The sequence below is a fragment of the Monodon monoceros genome, unplaced genomic scaffold (genome assembly GCF_005190385.1).
Source record: "Monodon monoceros isolate NGI ecotype Baffin Bay Population unplaced genomic scaffold, NGI_Narwhal_1 Super_Scaffold_18, whole genome shotgun sequence".
Lineage (NCBI taxonomy): Eukaryota > Metazoa > Chordata > Mammalia > Artiodactyla > Monodontidae > Monodon > Monodon monoceros.
In genome coordinates this window covers 100,250,511-100,269,174 of record NW_021703774.1, presented here as the reverse complement: position 1 = coordinate 100,269,174, position 18,664 = coordinate 100,250,511, and the positions used below count along the sequence as shown (strand labels likewise).

The 18,664-nt window shown below is 38.6% G+C and overlaps 1 protein-coding gene across 6 annotated transcripts in view; it reads left to right on the top strand.

Annotated features, from left to right (window-relative positions):
• The window catches only part of RPAP2 (RNA polymerase II associated protein 2), an 83,638-nt gene that overhangs the window by 56,522 nt on the left and 8,452 nt on the right, over positions 1–18,664 (top strand). For 3 of the 6 annotated variants that reach the window (XR_003794434.1, XR_003794435.1, XR_003794433.1), the window contains one exon: positions 130–260. The exons of the other annotated variants lie outside the window; for them this stretch is intronic. The gene's annotated coding sequence lies outside the window, so the exon portion shown is untranslated. The remainder of the gene's footprint in view (positions 1–129; positions 261–18,664) is intronic. 6 annotated transcript variants of the gene reach the window in all.

The window sequence follows — 18,664 nt, the reverse complement described above, 5'->3', positions numbered from 1 at the left end:
CTTAAGCTTGGCAAAGAAATACGTTGATAATATTGCTAGCCATTCTTTCTGTGGAAAGATTACACAGTACTCATTTAAGTAAATGGGATGAACACCCCCGAAGATTCCTTAACTCTCTTTCTACTACAGACCTACCTGACATTATATTGCTCTCCACATCAAAGATGAGGGACCTGCCCTGGATATTTAAGGAAACAGTGAAGTGATTTAGTACCTCAGCAATATAAATATTAAAGGTGATGAAGAGCAAAGTAAAATGTGTAAGTTGATTTTTTTAATGTAAAACTATGTTTTAGAACTCATTTTCTTACAGAATCCTCACTATAACCATGGACCTTTTCTCCCCCGCTTCCATATTATTCTTTTTTTTCTTCTTTTTCTTTTTTTTTTTTTTTCCATATTATTCTTTACATTTTATTCTGGGAATAAGTCTTATCAACAAATAGGGACATCTAGAAACCTGATATTTTATGTCAGAATTTCTGATTCTTTGTTCAGATCACATTTAAGGAAATTTTTTAAAAATTTATTTTATTTATTTTTGGCTGCATTGGGTCCTTGTTGCTGCACATGGGCTTTCTCTAGTTGCGGTGAGTGGGGGCTACTCTTCGTTGCAGCGCGCAGGCTTCTCATTGCGGTGGCTTCTCGTTGCGGAGCACGGGCTCTAGGCGTGCAGGCTTCAGTAGTTGTAGCACACGGGCTCTAGAGCGCAGGCTCAGCAGTTGTGGCACACGGGCTTAGTTGCTCTGAAGCATGTGGGATCTTCCCGGACCAGGGCTCAAACCTGTGTCTCCTGCATTGGCAGGCAGATTCTTAACCACTGCACCACCAGGGAAGCCCCAAGGAAAATTTTTAAAGTAGTTCTAGAATAACTTTTTTTTTCTTTTATTGATGAAAAGATCCCAACCATTCATTGATATAACTTCTTTGAACTAGGTATGTTGGAGTAATCTGAGTTTCGTCTTGGAGATAATAGATTGTTAGCTATAGGAATGATAAGCTACCTTGCCTGTAGCCCTGATTTTCCTTCTAAAGAGTTTATTTGCACTTTTTTTTAATGTTTTTAATATCAAGCCACTAAAACCAGCGTAAGTAGAGCCCACATTATACCAGGAAAGGATGAGACTCACACTTTGCTGTAGCATCATAACTGTAAATCAGTGTAGAGGCTGACTATACAATAATGGAAAAGTTTTCAAATATTAGAAATCTGACTTTAAAATAACCAACAAATGTTTATTGAGCAGCTGCTATGGGTAAGACTGTATCTTAGGCCTTGTGGGGGATACAGAGATTAAACAAAGATCCTGCCCTGGAAGACTACTGGGGGTTGAGGAAAGGGGGAGATAGATATGTGCACAGGTGACTACAGTAAAAAGTTGAATGTATTATTAAATGGCAAGAAAGAAACACAAACTGTTTGGGTGTTCAGAGAAGCAAAAGAGCTCTACTAGGGAGATCAAAAAAGGTTTCACAGAAGTGGGATTTGTGATAGGCCCAAAAGATAGAAACCGTTTCAAGAAATAGAAATGAAAGGATGCAAGCATTCTAGGAAGTACCTGTGTAATGAAAAAAGCAAGAAGAGATGTAGTGAAGAGTATAAGATAACTGGAAAGAGTGGTTGGGAAGTTGGGTGTATTGTAGAGATAGAACCTTTTAATGGCAAGGAAAGTTATTTTAGTGGACAGTGAAAGTCATTTAAGTTTTGAGCAGAGAGTACCATCATGAAGCCAGTGTTTTAGGAAGATCAGTCTTGCTGGAGTCACATCTGATCCTGTCTTCCACCTTGTGCCAGTCCTTCGAAGGCTTCCAGTTGCTCTTATTGTGGCCTACATGGCCCTGCGTCGTCCAGCCCCTTCTCCAGCCTCATCTCACATTACCCTACCTTGTTCTCCCATTCCTACCACTCTGACCTTCTTTCCAGCCCTTCTCATCATACTCTCCCTCAGCATAGGACACAGGATGTTCCCTATATCCAAAATGTTCTTCCCTCCCCTCTTCCTTTGGTTAATTCCCCTTTCATCTCTCAGAACTTGAGGAAGTGTTTCTTCCTCAAGAAATGTTTCGTGGACTTCCCTGACTAGATCAAGTATCTTTATAATACGCTATCATAACACCATGTACTTATCTTTCCTAGCACTTGCCCTGTTTTCAGTTTTATATTTAATTGTATGATTACTTGATTAATGTCTGTCTCACTCAACTTGAAGATTTTAGGGGCAGGTTCTATGTCTGATTTTACTCACCATTATATACCCAGCACTTCAACATCGTGCCTAGAACATCATAGATTTACAATAAATACCTGGCAATGAATGAATGATTATTTAGGAAGCTATCATTTCTAGCTTTTTGTTGACTCCTTCCCTCCTGCCTTCAAGTGCTTATTCATCTTTAAAGTTTAAAAAACAAAACAGAAAAAAAAAACAAACCTATCCTTTGTCCGTAACTTCACTGACCCCCCCAGACTATCATCCTTTCATTTGTCAAACTTCTTGAAGAGCTAGTCTGCTGTCAGTGATTCCCGTGCTTTTCATTAATCCCTTGCATTCTGGCTCTTGCCCACAGCATTTATGAAATTGATTTTCTCAAGGCCTCCCCTAGTAACAGCCTAGTTACCCAGCGAGCACTGAGGCAGTGAACTGAAATGAGTACAGTGAAAATGAAATGGGAGAGACAGATGATGAGAGACATTGCAGCACCAGAATCTACAAAGTTTAGCAGTGGGGGTAAGAGGAGCCAAACATGATTTCACAAAATTAAGACATAACTGGGAAAAATAGTGGTTCTTTTAGGGAAGAGAGTATGAGGAACTAATTGAAGGATATACTGCATTTGGTTTAATACCTGTTCTCCAAGCACTGAGACTGTTCCTGTTCAGGGAGATTTAAGGTTAAGGCAGATTATCCTTGGGTGGTTCCCCAGTAGCAGTTGAAAATGTGGAATTGAAGCTAAAGAATGGTAAGAAAAATCATAGACTCAGATTTTAGAGTCATTATTGAGATGGGTGAGAGGCAGAGGTAGAGGGTATTAAGTGCAGAGGAAAGAGAGAATCTGTGGAATAGCTGCATCTATGCCAAGGTTGCCTGAGGAATACAAAAAAAGGCAGAAAGGGGAGGAACAAACATTTGTTTTTTGGAACACCAACTCAAACATGCTAGACTCTTTACCTACATTATTTCATTTGATCCTCACAATTCAGTGAGGTCAGTGGTAGTGTCCCACTTCCCAGAGAAAGAAACAGACCATGGGAAGACAAGCACTTTGTCCAAGGTCATAGCTGGGATTTTGATTTCAAAATGTGTGCACTTGCCACCGCCCAGTGTACCTTAGAAAGGTGTGTATACAATCAGAACACTGTCAGGGAATCCAAAGCTGGTTTGAGGTTCAAGAAAGAGGTGGTAACTACCTTCCTGAGAACCAGGCAGTTATCCTCTGCTGAACAAAGACAAGGACTGAACAAAGGCTATGGTTTGGGCAGCCACAGTTGTGGGTGACCTTCAAGGAAGCAGTTTCCGTAGAATGATAGTGGAGACCAGATTGCAAAGGCTGCTCTAGTAGACAGTTGTGAAGATACTAGACATAGCAAATGTTGACCACTCTTCATATGGTTGGCATAAGAGAAAAGAAGAGAGGGCTTATAATCCAATAGGACATAGTAAATCTTCAGAAGATTCTCAGGATAGTGGAGGCTTGAGCATGTTGGCAGCAAAGGGGAAGGAGATGTCAGACAGGCAGGCTTGGGAGTACTGAAAAGACAGTGTAACTGATGGGATGTGTTCCATGAAGAAACTGGGAATGTCACCAAAGGCATATTTGCCGATTATTTTTTCTTCCCTGATCCCTGTCACCCACCTCCCTTACCCACCTTCCCCCACATGTTTCTCTCTCCTTGCCTTGAATGTCAGAGTTGTTTGGTAACATTTTGCCTCCTGTACTTAATTTCAAAAGTGAATGGACCAAATCTTGTATGTTTCTCCTTTCAAAAACTCGTATTAGTGTTATCATTTCATTAGTTGTTCTAGTTTATCCCCCTCCACCACAGGTTAGTGATCTGCTTTAGAATTAATTTAGGGCAGCATTTCTAAGTTTGACCTGTATAGCTACTGTGTTTAATTCTGGTGTCTAACTTTTTTTTTTTCAGATTTATGATTTTTACCTGCCTTCTCATCTTTTATAATCCACAAATCAGTCTTAGGGACATATACATGTACTTCACAAAAAAATACACACATATATACACACATACATACACACACACACACAGTTTCTACATGAGAATAAGAGACTTTCCATTCATCCAAAAATTGTGTTTGGACAGTGTGTAAACAGTACTAAACCAGGAAAATGTCTACAGTAAGTTAGGCAAATTTGAAACTGTTTTCTTACCAAAACATAATCTCCATGCAGCCAAGGACATTGTCTAGATTACTTTTGTCTCCCTAAATCTGGCACTCAATCTGGCATTTAATAAGCACTAAGTGAATATTTGTAGAATAAATCAAATGAATGAATGGACAGGAAAAACTTGGATAAATTATTGTTGGTGTTACGAACTTCAAAACAGAATTGGTAACACTGGTGAAATTGCACAGGAAAAAACAAATAGTTGCTTACTATCATGAGTAAAAAGGACAGTAACCTTTGTCTTGGTAATGATTCATATTTTCCAGGGTGGATATTGTCTGATAAGGATGTGACTAGCCTAAAAAGAATTGCTGCTTTTAACCAAATCTAGCATTGCTTTTTTGCAAAAAGATATTTATAAAATCTTTAATAAAATTAATGAAAAACAAAACTAGATGTAACTGGGAAATTATCTTTTAATTCATATAATTATAAAATTAGTAAGCATTTTAATTTTTTTTAATGTGTCTTTGATTTTAAAACTATATTTCAAATACTGCTCTTCTCTGATTTCCATGGACTTACTCTTTCATATTCTGTGGACTGATAAATAGAAGAATTGGTTATAGAGCAGTTAATCACCGAGTATGTAGATATGGCACTAAATCTTTTATTTATCTGATGCATCACAGACACAATTCTGGAGAATTCTTTAAATGCTTTACATGTTGGTATTTGTTCGTTGAATTGGAAGCATTTATCAAATATTAATGGGTCTTAATGGAAAATTTCACTCTAGAGGCAAACTCTTCCTTTAACTAGTCTTACTGAATGTATTTTATTAACTAGTCTTGCAAACTTGCATGAAAATTATAAGGAAAAAAATTATTATTCCTAGGCATATTGAGTGCTTGTTAAATTCAAGAACCAAATCACCTAGTGTGTTTTTTCTGTTGTCTTTAAACACTTCCATTTAGATTGTGTATTATAGAGACTTAACACCTTTTTAATATTTTTCCTGCCTCTGACTTTTCTCATTCTGATAGTTCTAGTTAACAGTAAAGTCATATAGTTCCTGAAGGCAAAACTAAAATACTTCCGATTTACTCCTGGTTTAAATATTTTTACAAAGTTTTAGAGCAGATTATAAAGGCCAAAGGGTAAAACGAGGCTTGCTGTTATCTAGTTCTCACTATTGCTGTTTGTGTCGTCCCATGTCCGCTTTCAGTGAGCAGTCTGAGAGTTGGCTCTTTGTCATTTTAGTACAGCTTAGGTATACTCTGCCTTAAAAGACACAACATATCAAAATACATAGAGCTTAATACTGAAAATTCCATTGGAGCAGAAGTACTCAGGAAACTGCTACAAACTGCTTGAACACCTGTAATTTCTGTGGAGGTGAAATCACATTCCAGTAACTGAATTGTCTGTACAATTTCACAGTTTTATTTATTTACTGATTTTCTTTCCAATGAGTTTTTCAGGCCCCACATTATGATGTTGTTTGTCACATGGAGGTTTCTAATTTCAATGAGTGACAAATCAGCCACACTGCAAAAATGTTTTTTAAGAATAATGCAACTGCCAGGTTATAACTAGTATTCCTGTGGTTTCAGTGCAGAGAAGTATGTTGCTCATCCAAAACACTAACACTTATACAACTTTCACATGCTCCAGAATTCCTCAAACTGTGTAAAACTAAATGCCACTAATCCTCTACAGCTCACATTACAGATTGAGAGATATGGTTATACGTTGAAAGTAGGAATAAAGTTATGTATTCTTTCCCCAAAGGAAAAAAAAATACACATTTGGAAGAAAAAAAAAAAGAAACCTTTTTATGTAATTTGAAGGACTATATGAATCCCAGTATCCCAGGTTAACATGAGGAAGTGGAGTCAGCAAATGGAGGTTTCTCTTTTGAGAAAACTGATGATAAGAGTAGGAAAGAAATTGAACTGCGACAATTTGTTTGGGAGAAAAGAGACAAGTGCATGTTTGTAGGGTATGGAGAAGGAGCCAGTTAAAAAAAAAAAAGAATCTGAAGCTGAGGGCAGGGTTGGGGGGGTAGACATGCATGGTGGAACAGGGTCCCAGAGGAGGTACAAAGAAGTGGGATCATGGTTACAGGCAGCAGTAGCTTGAACAGGAGAGAGATACATCTTCTGGGGCAGGAAGAAAATAAATGAAGAGTAATGTGGCTATAGGTAAGTTTGTAAGTAGAAGGGAGATATTTATTTACGTATGTATGTATGGCTGTGTTGGGTCTTCGTTGCTACGCGCAGGCTTTCTCTAGTTGCAGCGAGCGGGGGCTACTCTTCGTTGTGGTGAGCGGTCTTCTCATTGCGGTGGCTCCTCTTGTTGCGGAGCATGGGTTCTAGGCACGCGGGCTTCAGTAGTTGTGGTGCACAGGCTTAGTTGCTCCGTGGCATGTGGGGATCTTCCCAGACCAGGGCTCAAATCCGTGTCCCCTGCATTGGCAGGCGGATTCTGACCCACTGCATCACCAGGGAAGTCCCTAGAAGAGAGATTTTTAAATTACGCCTGACAACTTCAAGTAAGATATGATGTATTCTAAGAGTGAAGAGATGATGGTTGAGTAGGGCGTGAAAAAAAGAGGTAACAGTCATTGAGAGTATCGGAAAAGGACCTAACCAAGTGCCAGAGAAAATTGACAAGTTACCCAGCTGAAGCCAGAGATCATGGGTTTGTAGTTATATCAATCTTCGAAGTTCCCTTCTTCCTGCCACTTTCCTGTCCTCCAGTAGTTTTCAGCCATCCTGTTGTAGGTGTGGAGAAAGCAGGTTGTAGCACTACTTAGTTGTAGTTTTGACAAATAGGAAAGCTAAGACAAGGATGCAAGAGATTCAGAGGAGTGCTGGTGAAAGATTAGTTTAAGAAATCAGGACAGATATGATTGGTAAAGGGTAATGGAGTTATCTTAGGAAGAAAATTGGTTGTCCTAATGAAATGTTTCTTTTGTCCCTCCCTGCAAAGTTGTGTCTTCAGCTCTGACATCTCTCCTAGGTTGCAAACCAAAATTTTATGGGGGTGGGGGAGCATCTCCATTTGATATCCCTCAAGCAATTCACACTCAGAAATCTGAGACTGAGCTGATCTTCCCTTTCTTTTCCTTTGGTGGCATTTCCATCTTCCTAATTACCCAGAATTGAAGTTTGACTTGGCTTTGGTGCTTCCTTTGCCTTTATCTCCCATATTTAATCAATTGCTAAAGCCTTCCTTCTTCTCCTTTCCCACTGCTACCAACCCACATCAGGCTTTCATTACTTGCGTAGACTGCTGCAATTATAGCCTTCTTAAACACGTCTCTTGCCATGTGTCTCTTTCCTCAACTAGTCCATCCTTCCTCCAGCTACCAGAGTAATCTCACTAAAGCTCAGTTCTGATCAGGGCAGGCCTTTGTTCAGAAACCTTCTAATACCCCATTTCCTATCATGTAATTTTGCTTGAAATTCAAGGCCTTCCTAAAGTGGCCCCAACCTGCCTACCCAACTTATTTCTCTTTTGTGTCCTTACATTGTATCTACTGACTCTTTTCCCCTACAGGCATCTCTGTTAGCTTGTATGTTTGTGGACTCTGCTTAAAATGCCTTTACTTTTCATGTTCCTCGGTCCTAGCATTCAAGACCCACTTCAAATGTCACTACCTCCTTAGAAGTCTTTCTTAACCTCCCCCCGAGGTACAAATAATATCTTCCTTGTACAAATTTCTATAGGTGAGACCTTTCTTTTGGACTGTATTACCTTCTGCTTTGTTACATAGGTATTTATATAGAGATCTCATTTCCTTTGCTATTCAGTTTTGTCCAGCAGTATAGTTAACAAGTATAACAAATGATCAGAACTGCACAGATTATCTCAATTCAAAATTTTAACAGTGGTTCTAAACACTGGTTGTCCATTAGAATCACATAGGGAGCTTTTAAAAATTACTAATACTTGGGAATTCCCTGGCGGTCCAGTGGTCAGGACCCCACTCTTTCACTGCCGAGGGTGTGGGTTCAGTCCCTGGTTGGGGAACTAACAACCTGCAAGCCTCGCCGTGTGGCCAAAAATAAATAAAATAAAAATTACAAATACCTGATCCAAAGATTTTGATTGACTGTTCTAGGGTGGAGGCTGGACATATGTATTTTTAAGTTCCCCAACTGTAATTTGTGCAGACAGAATTGACAACCACTATCCTTAATTCTAGTGCAATTATTAATGTGCTAGATAAAGATATGCTAAATCAGTTAATTTAACTATGTCTGCCAGGATTTGCTTGCTGAGAGGCATGTCTTAGCCTTCTTCTAAAGTCTTCATTAGTTGATGATGTTGGAAGATGCTTCTTGGCTGTCACAGAAAGGATGAATTAATTAGAAACAATAGAATTGTCCGTTTTCATTAGCATCTTTTATTTTGTAATGACAGATTTCAAAAATTATTTGAAGAGCATATAAAAGTGGGCCTTTGAAATCATAAGGTCTACTCAGTTCTTAAAATGAATCAGACATGTGAGCTTGTGTGGTATAGTGGTTAGAAGCGTAGACCCGTGGGAGTACTTCTGGGGTTATTTGCTCATCTCTTACTGACTACGTGACCTTAAGAAAGTCACTGGTGTCTCACCTTGGAGTTAACACTTGCTGTAACTTCACAGAAAGGTTGAAGATCAACAAGTTAGTTTCATAAAGAAAAATTTCTTTTTACGAACTTGGAAATCAGTGTAGCTTCTTATGTTTGACTCAGTGGTTGAGATCCTGCCACAAAAGGAGTAACTGGGAAAGAGAACTGGTGTTCTTCAAAGGAAACAATTTGCTCTAATTTAGAAAGCCACCCATCACCCATTTTAAAGTATCTGAATTTTAAACTGATCTCTGACCTCCTGGCATTTGTTTCCTTGTCAAACTGTTTACTCTTTACTGAAAAACAACATCAAGAGCAGCTTAGGAAAATGCCATGAAGGAGTTATCTCTGCACGTGGCCCAGTCCATGTTATTTTATGGAAAAGGAAAAGCTCTTCCACAGGTTGACTTTTTTGGTTCTTTCCCTGTGCCCCCGGGGCTATTGTGTTACTTCAGGGAGGAGGCCAGGGGCCACAGATTAGACAAATATTTTTAGAGAATCACTGACAGAGTTGAATCTTCTTCTGCCTTCTCCCCAGTAAGAAACGCGCAAGGTGGGAAAAGAGTTATATTAAATATGAGCCCTGAATATACAGATGAAATCCCTTTTGAAAGTTTACACTAAAATTTTTTTTATATCTGAAAGAGACGTTTTAGAAAAATTGCTTGGGTTTGTGTGAGCCCTCAAATTTCTGAAAATAGATGACATTTTGACCCTTTGGGTTACTTACTGGTCACAGCTCTCCTTTGTTTCAGTTTTGAGTGTATATTTTCACAGAGGTTATCATTTAGTACTTATTCATGTAGAGAAGGAGGGAAAATCCCAACTCATTTTTTTGAAGAATACAGAGTATGGGTAAAGTGACAATTGTTACTGCAGTGCATGAAGGAATATCAGATTTCATAGATAAGCAAGATACCCTTGTGATAAAGGTGTCCATTTTTAGCACTGTTCTTAACCAGTGTGATCCTGGATAAATCCCTTACCCTGTCCAAAGCCTCTGATACTTCAGCTGTCAAAAGGAAACTAGCTGGGTTGTTGAGACTAAATCACACTTGAGGAAATTAAGTGGTATAGCCTCATCAAAGAAGACTGTGCAGTTAAACCTCATCTTTCAGATTTTTCAGTTACTCAGGCCAATATTAATAAAGATGCCTCATCTATCCTGGAAGACTTTTGGTTTTGTTTGATTCTAAGCCCCTGAAGTGTCAGGTCTTGTAATATCTGTTCTGTTTTCACTGGTAAAGTAACAAGCATAGTGCCTGTGCATGTAAACATTGAAAATACTTCTTTTTAACAGAAATACTCCTCCTTCCCAGCCCTAACTTCTGAAGGATGAGAGAGTGAGTGTTAAAAAAATTTCTTTTAAGCCCAGCATTATCTTTTAGCGGTCTGCATATTCATCACCTTTATGTGTGGTAATCAGCAGAACAGGTTTCCCTACTGCAACAGAACTCTGTAGGAACCCAGTAATTTCTCAAATCTGACAGGTACAGAAAAAGAAAAGTGTGGCTTTTCACTTCCTATCCTTTCCTCCAACCCCAAACCATAGAGAAGCATGCTTTCTGGTGACATTTATTCACATAGACATTCTCACAGCATTTTCTTCACTTAAGATTATATTGAATATGAGGAGTGTTGTTCAGTGTCATTTTACAGCAGCCTACCAGTTTGATTGTGCAAGTTTGGAAATCAGTAATAAACCCTTAGGAAACTCTAAGAGTTACTGCTGCTTAGTGTTGACGGACAGGTTAAGGGATGTCTGTGCTATATCATTTAAGGCAAATGCCTGATGTGATCTTCACCCATATTACCCAGATTATTCAGGAAAGGATAAATCAGACCATGCCGTGATTTCCAGTGTTACAAGAGTTGCACTGTATATTCCCCAATGGGAATGAATGCAGTGATCAAAGCAATACCGACCACAATGGGAAGACCATTTAAATATCCAAGTTCATTACTGACTTTTAATGCACTACAGGAGATGGATAACCTAGAGACCCATCAGTTGTTTAGCTCCACTTCTTCAGTAAACCATAACTTTAACTCTTTATATAGCTTTCTCTGTTAATGTGAAACAAACCAGTGACTCACAAAATCATAGGTAACTTTCTTCTGACCCTTAATCAAGAGTTTGTACAGCTCTAAATCCTTGGATAAAAAGATTTATAAAAAGGCCACTTTTAATTAAAAATATCTTGTTTCAGTTGTCAAACTTTGAAACTCCTCTTAATTCTGTGTATAATAATTCCTGTTAACCAGATGTTGTTTGATAGCTCAGTAATAACAAATGGAGGGTACCTGTCCTAACCTGACTTCCAATCTCTCCTTTTGATGTGTAGCATATGTGCAGCAGTCAGCTAAATAAAGGTCTTATCAATAAGATGCAGTTTGACACTTGGCTTTTTTTGCTTTTGTCATCATGCCATTTACCATATGGTAAAGAACTGGTTATAGAAGGCTGCCTTTCTTTTCAGAATAGAGATTTGAATCAGTGGAGTTTTCATGAGAACTTTCCTCTCTTGTTTGTGATTTATACATTTGCAAGTTATGTCGTTTTTGTCAAATCATATTCTCCAGCATACAGACTTTTTGTGGTAAACCATCCTTCTAGTGTCACCTTTAGAGGTTTTTATTCATATTTAAAAGTACACGAAGGAAATAAATTGAAACATAAAAATATTTTGTTCTTACTGCTAATCACAATTTCTGTTGATTATTTTAAAGGTATTTCCTATATAAAGCACATTGTTAAATACCAACTGTGGTATATTACTATATTATTTAAGTAGAGTAGTTATTTGGGCCCAGTTTATTGTAGTTTTCTTTGATATTCACTATTAGAAGTTGTAGGACTGGAACAGAGGTTTGAGTCCCTTTCCATATATAATAGGGTGGAAGTTGTTCTTTAATTAAAAGGTTAAACAGGTAAATGATTAGCATACACAGGTAAAGGATTAAAAGAAAAGGAGGAGCCTAGGGACTCTAACAAAAAAGGGGAGAAGGTTAATAAGATTCTGAGATTGTACTTCAAAGATAACTTAGATGTGAAAGATTTTACATCATGATATCTTTCTCTGAAGGTATATTGTTCTATGTTTTGAAGTAATGAATTTGAAAAATATTTATATTCTGGGACATTGCATTTTAGGAAAATGAGAAGCTAGAAGTGGGGGACATAGGGAATAACACCAATCTGAATAAGGAACAGTTAGATGGCATCTATTAGGAAAGATTAAAAGGACTTGGAATTGAGAACCATTTTCAAGAATATGAAGGAATAACTTTTAAGAGGGGGCCCCCCCAAAATTCTGCAAGGGCCATTTAGATTATATATGAGGAACAATGTCCAGGATTTAAAATGCGTTAGCCGTTGCAGCATGCTACACATAGACGTATAGAATCTCCCTCCTTCATGATCATGGAGGTAGTTTATTAACTGTCTTGTGTAAAGGGTCCCAATCACTACATCAAGAAAGGATCTTGAGTCTCTTTTCTTAAATGGGAGGAGACTAAAAGGGAGTATAGATTCCAAAAACAACTGAGTCCTCATTTTGTGGCTACATTGTTACTTTCATTGATCTAGAAAGAATAAGAACACACCCCATTCAAAAACAGTAGTAACAGCCAGAAATACACAGAAATAAAGACCTGTATTAGCTGGATTGTAGAAATCCAAAAGTGCTCTTCCTTTTGGCCAAGTGTCATCTCCTTTAGAGTGAAAGGAATTTCTTTCCTTTCACATTTAACCTGTGAGGCTAAAGTACTTTTGCTCCAGAGGAAGGCACCAAGCAACCACTCAAAGGCCAGCCCCTTGCTCCACAGTTTCCTCTACAGGACTGGAGTGAATTAAGCGACAAACCAAGCCTGCTCAGTGACACTAAGCCAACACTTAGTGACACTCTTGGCCAACACTGAGTTTCAGGACACATGGAAGGGAGGAGGGGAAATGCAGGAACAAGTGATAGGTCTTGATTTAGTGCTTGGCCTACCTGATGAATTTAAAGCTCATCTCACCTCACTGATGGATATTCTGAAATATTCTAGCAGGAGGATGCCACTATGTGCGAACAGAAGTCGTCAAGAAAATGTTTCCTCCCTTCCTTCCTCTAAATATGAAAGGAGGAATATTTTATGCAGAAGAAAAAGTATTTCAGTAAGCACAATAAATTAGTGACCTCTTAAGCTATTTCTTCATTCAACAAGTAATTAGTGATCATTTACAATGTGCCAGGCATGAGGGATACAGTGAATGCAGTGACTACACGAGTCATTGTGCTCGTGACATTCACCTTCTTTTGGATGAGAAATAGGCAGTAAACAAGCAAACAAAAAATAGAACTAAACAATAGTAACGACTATGAAAAACAAAGTAGGTAGGTAGAGAGGGCAAAAGTGAGGATAGATTTCAGGTGGGAGAGGTGACATTTAAACAAAACTGAATTACATGAAGGAGTCCACCATGTAGAGATCTGGGGGAAGAGCACCCCCAGGAAAGAAAACAGCCAGCCCTTAAGTGAGGACAAACTAAACCCTGGCATAATTGAGGCAAGGCTGGTCAGTTTGGCTGGAGTGGAGTGAGCCAGGGAAAGTTCTCTCTCCACCTGGTAGATTTTATGAGATATTGTTGGTTTTGTTAAGCCTCTTCCATACTGAAGTGATTCAGTATACAGGAGATCTTTCACAGACCAGACTTTGAGTATCCTAGAGCCAAGTGGTTCCTTTGGATTTCTCATCTCCTATTTTAATAACTCCCATCATCAGACTTATATAAAACATTATATTAGTGGCTGAGTTATTCACTTTAAATTAAAGTTGGTACATAATAATCTTCTAGTATAAGAGTTGGCAAACTTTCTGTAAAGCGCCAAATTATAAATATTTTCAGCTTTGCTGGCCCTACAGTCCCAACTACTCGACTCTGCTGTTGTAGCACAAAAGCAGCTGTAGAATACATAAATAAATGGGCATGGCTGTTTTTCAGTTTATTTACAAAAGTAAATTATTTACAAAAGCAGCAAGCCAGATTTGGCCCACAGACCATAGTTTGTCCAGGACCTGTTGTAGTACACTGAGAAGTGTTAGTATGGGGTAGCAGCAGTTTCAGTTCTATAATCATTCACCAAATTATGTATTAAGAGAACAAGCCTTTGAGGAATACAAGATGGATGAGTAAAATGTGATCCCAGTCTTCCACCTTTCTGCTTGGTGCGAAAAATATATACAGCCAACAATATATACTTTCATATTATTTGAAATATTTATGAAAATATTCATGTGATAGAAACAAGGAAAATAAAAGGCCCAAAGAAATTTGATTCCTCCTATAAGTAGTTATTAAAGCAAGAGAGTGACTTAATCAGATCTGTGAGAGAGGATTGTGGTGGCAATGTGGAGACTGGACTGGAGTGGGAGACCACTTAGGCTATAGCTGTAGTCCAAGCAGGAGATGATGCATCTGAATTAGGACAGGGACAGTGAGAGTGGGGGAGATGAAATGGATTCAAGAAGCACCTCAGAGGAGAATCAGCAGGACTTGGTAACTGACTGAACAAAGAACATTAAGGGTTAAGATTTAAAGATGACTGAGGTTTCTAATACTAGAAGGTTTTGATGAAAATGAAAGCTCAGAATTTCAGGGTTGAACATAATGTATTTGAGGTACCTTTTGGACGTCCAAGTGGAGAAAAATCCCAAGAGAGAAGTTAAAGATTTGAATCATTGATAATCAGAGCCATGAGATGGGATGTAGTGCAGAAGAGGGTCAATATGAAACCATAGGTAAGACCTATCATTATTAATGGGCTGATAAAAAAAAGAAATGCCAACAAGAGAGATCATAAAGATTCAGTAGGAGGAGGAGAACTGTGACAGTTCCTGAAAAGCCAAAGAAGGAGAATTCTAGGAAAGGAGGAAGTGATTGAGGACATCAAGTACTGCAGTCAGCCGGAAAAAGAACTAAGACGAGGCTTTCAGAGTGGCAATTAAGAGACCATAATTGACCATGTAAAGAATAGTTCCAGTAATAAGTCTTTGTTCATTTGTCCTTGGGCCTGGTTCTAAGCACACGTAGACTATGTTGCTTAGTGCTTTGTGCTTTCCAAAGCCCTCTTCCATGGTCACTGCTAACAAAAGCAGATTCTGCACAGAACCCTGTCTCCAAGCTCAGTGTAGTGCTCCTCACACCCCAGATAGGTCCACACACCCCATTCAGCCGATGATACCTATCATTAGGGTGGCATGTACCCTAAAAAGAATCCTTGCAGTTTATTAGTAGCATCTTTGGCAGTGGCAACAGCCAACTCTTACCATTGACAAAAACCATAACAGTCTGATAAAAAGTTACAATCTTGCCTCAGATTCATCTGTGCAAATAGGCACAGAAGCCTCTTGCTACAGAGATGACATGGAAATTCAGCAGATGTCCAGTAAGCAGTCAGTCTGGTAGAGTGGGCAGGTAGGCAGTTGCTATTAAGTAATAAAACATGTTAAGGTAGATGAGTCAAGGAATCTGGAAAACAAAGATTATATATAGCCCTTATTCAACTTTAAATGTAAATTACTTTGGAGATAAAAGCAAATCATAATTCTTTTGAAAGAATCATTCATAAAATTATTATATTTTCAGGGTTTAGCATCTTTCTTGACATATTATGACTTTATAGCTTGTCAAAACCATCCTTTTTATTTTGTATTAGCCTGGTTTCTAGGGAGGATATGTTAAAAGGAAAAACACAATTTTTACATGACTCCCCAAAAGTAATCCACTGGATTACTAATGGTTAGAGGTGCACAGGAACTATTAGAGTATTTATTTATTTATACCTCAGCTTATTCCAAAAAGGATTTAAGTCAACTTAAAATTTTTAGAAAGCTAACTTATTTCTTATGATCATTACATTCTGTGTTAGGGACTGGGGGGTGGGGAAGAAGTCTTTTCAGTTAAAGATTGAAGGAGAAACACAAGGGAATAAGTAAGGTTAAAGGAAATCTCATTGGCTAACTTTCCAGGAGTATAATTATGCAACAACTCTTAGGGCTCAAGTGTTAAGAGCAGTCAGGAAATCCTGGCTCCAGATGCCTAAGGATTGCTGTCTATCTGCTTGATGACTTGCTGCAGAAACCCCCAGGTCCCAAACTGCTATTCCTGTCTCCTAACAGACACCAGACCTTGCGTGATTTCTCTGTTAGCATTTCCTTCTGCCTGCCAGCTACTAGCTATTTTTATATTTGTAGTCCTGTAGTTCTCAAAAGCAAATTTAAAACATTCTGTTTCGGGCTTCCCTGGTGGTGCAGTAGTTGAGAGTCCGCCTGCCGATGCAGGGGACGCGGGTTCGTGCTCCGGTCCAGGAAGATCCCACATGCCGCGGAGCGCTGGGCCCCGTGAGCCGCGGAGCGCTGGACCCGTGAGCCGTGGCAGCGGCCGCGGAGCCTGCGCGTCCGGAGCCTGTGCTCCGCAATGGGAGAGGCCACAACGGTGAGAGGCTCGCGTACCACAAAAAAAAAAAAAAAAAAAAATTCTGTCTCTTCTGCATGTTCATTGAGGGCACAGTATACATCAATCAGGCAAGTAAAGATTAAATTTATATAGTGTTCTATAGATTAAAGATTAAATTTATGTAGTGTTCTACAAAGAATGAAAGCTATAGCCTACAAAGTATGAAAGCTTGCGTATTAGCCAAGAGCATGGGCTTTTTGAGATAAGCTGCCTGGGTTCAAAGGCCTGACCTGCCGCTTACTATCTTTGTGACCTTGGGGAAGGCACTTGGATTTTTTGTGCCTTTCACTCCTCATAAAATGGGAACAGTACTATATCCCCCAGCATCATTGTGCAGTTAAAGGAGATAATTCATGCTTAGAACAAATACATAGTAAAACTCCAAGGTAGCACATGGTAACTGGTATTAAAATCATTATTATAATTGATCTTTTAAAAACCTGTTTACAGTATCCTACTTGACTTTTGTAATAATAACTTATAAGGAACTTAAGTATTATTAGCCCTATTTTATAGATAGACCCTAAGGCTTTGATATTCAACTTGCCAGAAATCATAACAAGTGGTTGCTCAGAGCCCTATTTTGAGTAGTCTCAAAACAGGTCCAAGCTCATTAAGAAAAGAATTATTGATTCACAGTATTTGTCATGGGCTCACGAGCGAGATTGCATTGTTGCTTTCCTTTTTCTTTTCACTCCTAGCTAAAGTTTCTCATTAACCCTAATTTTTCTTTGTGAACAAAACTTTTGGGTAAATTTGAACATATCTTACAATAAAGTTATTATAGAATAATGTTAGCTTTATAAGTTTGCTAGAGAAGTATCACTATTCCCAAACCATTTTTTTTTTTATGAATTTATTTATTTAGTTTTGGCTGTGTTGGGTCTTTGTTGCTTCACGTGGGCTTTTCTCTAGTTGCAGGGAGTGGGGGCTACTCTTTGTTGCGGTGCACATGCTTCTCATTGCAGTGGCTTCTCTTGTTTCGGAGCACAGTCTCCAGGTACTCAGGCTTCAGTAGTTGCAGCACGCAGGCAGGCTCAGTAGTCATGGTTTACGGGCTCTAGGGCACAGGCTCAGTAGTTGTGGTGCACAGGCTTAGTTGCTCCGCCGCATGTGGGATCTTACCGGACCAGGGCTCAAACCCATGCCCCCTCCATTGGCAGGTGGATTCTTAAACACTGCGCCCCCAGGGAAGTCCCCCAAAATATTTTCTACCTAGGGTAATTCATAGAACAATTCTCTTACAAACTTTTTATAATGCTTTTAATTTTCTGCTTTCATTAGGCACACAGGTTGAGAAATCTAGTAGTCACCATTTATTTCTAATTTGAGGGTTAAGTTTTAAACATATTAATGGCACTTTGAGAAGTAATTGAGAAAACTTTGTTTTCATATATGAGCCAAACAGTAGTCTCCTTGATAATCGGAGAAATTGTTTTGGATATGTCATATAATTACCATTTTTAAAAAACACAAAAACTAGTTTTCTATGGAGCTGACAGCTGATCTGAAGAAAAAGAAATAAATACAAATTGGAAAAGAAGAAGTAAAACTGTCACTGTTTGCAGATGACATGATACTATACATAGAGAATCCTAAAGATGCCACCAGAAAACTACTAGAGCTAATCAACGAATTTGGTAAAGTTGCAGGATACAAAATTAATGCACAGAAATCTCTTGCATTCCTATACACTAATGATAAAAAATCTGAAAGAGAAGTTAAGGAAACACTCCCATTTACCACTGCAACAAAAAGAATAAAATACCTAGGAATAAACCTACCTAGGGAGACAAAAGACCTGTATGCAGAAAACTGTAAAACACTGATGAAAGAAATTAAGGATGATACCAACAGATGGAGAGATATACCATGTTCTTGGATTGGAAGAATCAATATTGTGAAAATGACTATACTACCCAAAGCAATCTACAGATTCAATGCAATCCCTATCAAATTACCAATGGCGTTTTTTATGGAACTAGAACAAAAAATCTTAAAATTTGTATGGAGACACAAAAGACCCTAAATAGCCAGAGCACTCTTGAGGGAAAAAAACGGAGCTGGAGGAATCAGACTCCCTGACTTCAGACTATACTATAAAGCTACAGTAGTCAAGACAATATGGTACTGGCACAAAAACAGAAACATAGATCAATGGAACAAGATAGAAAGCCCAGAGATAAACCC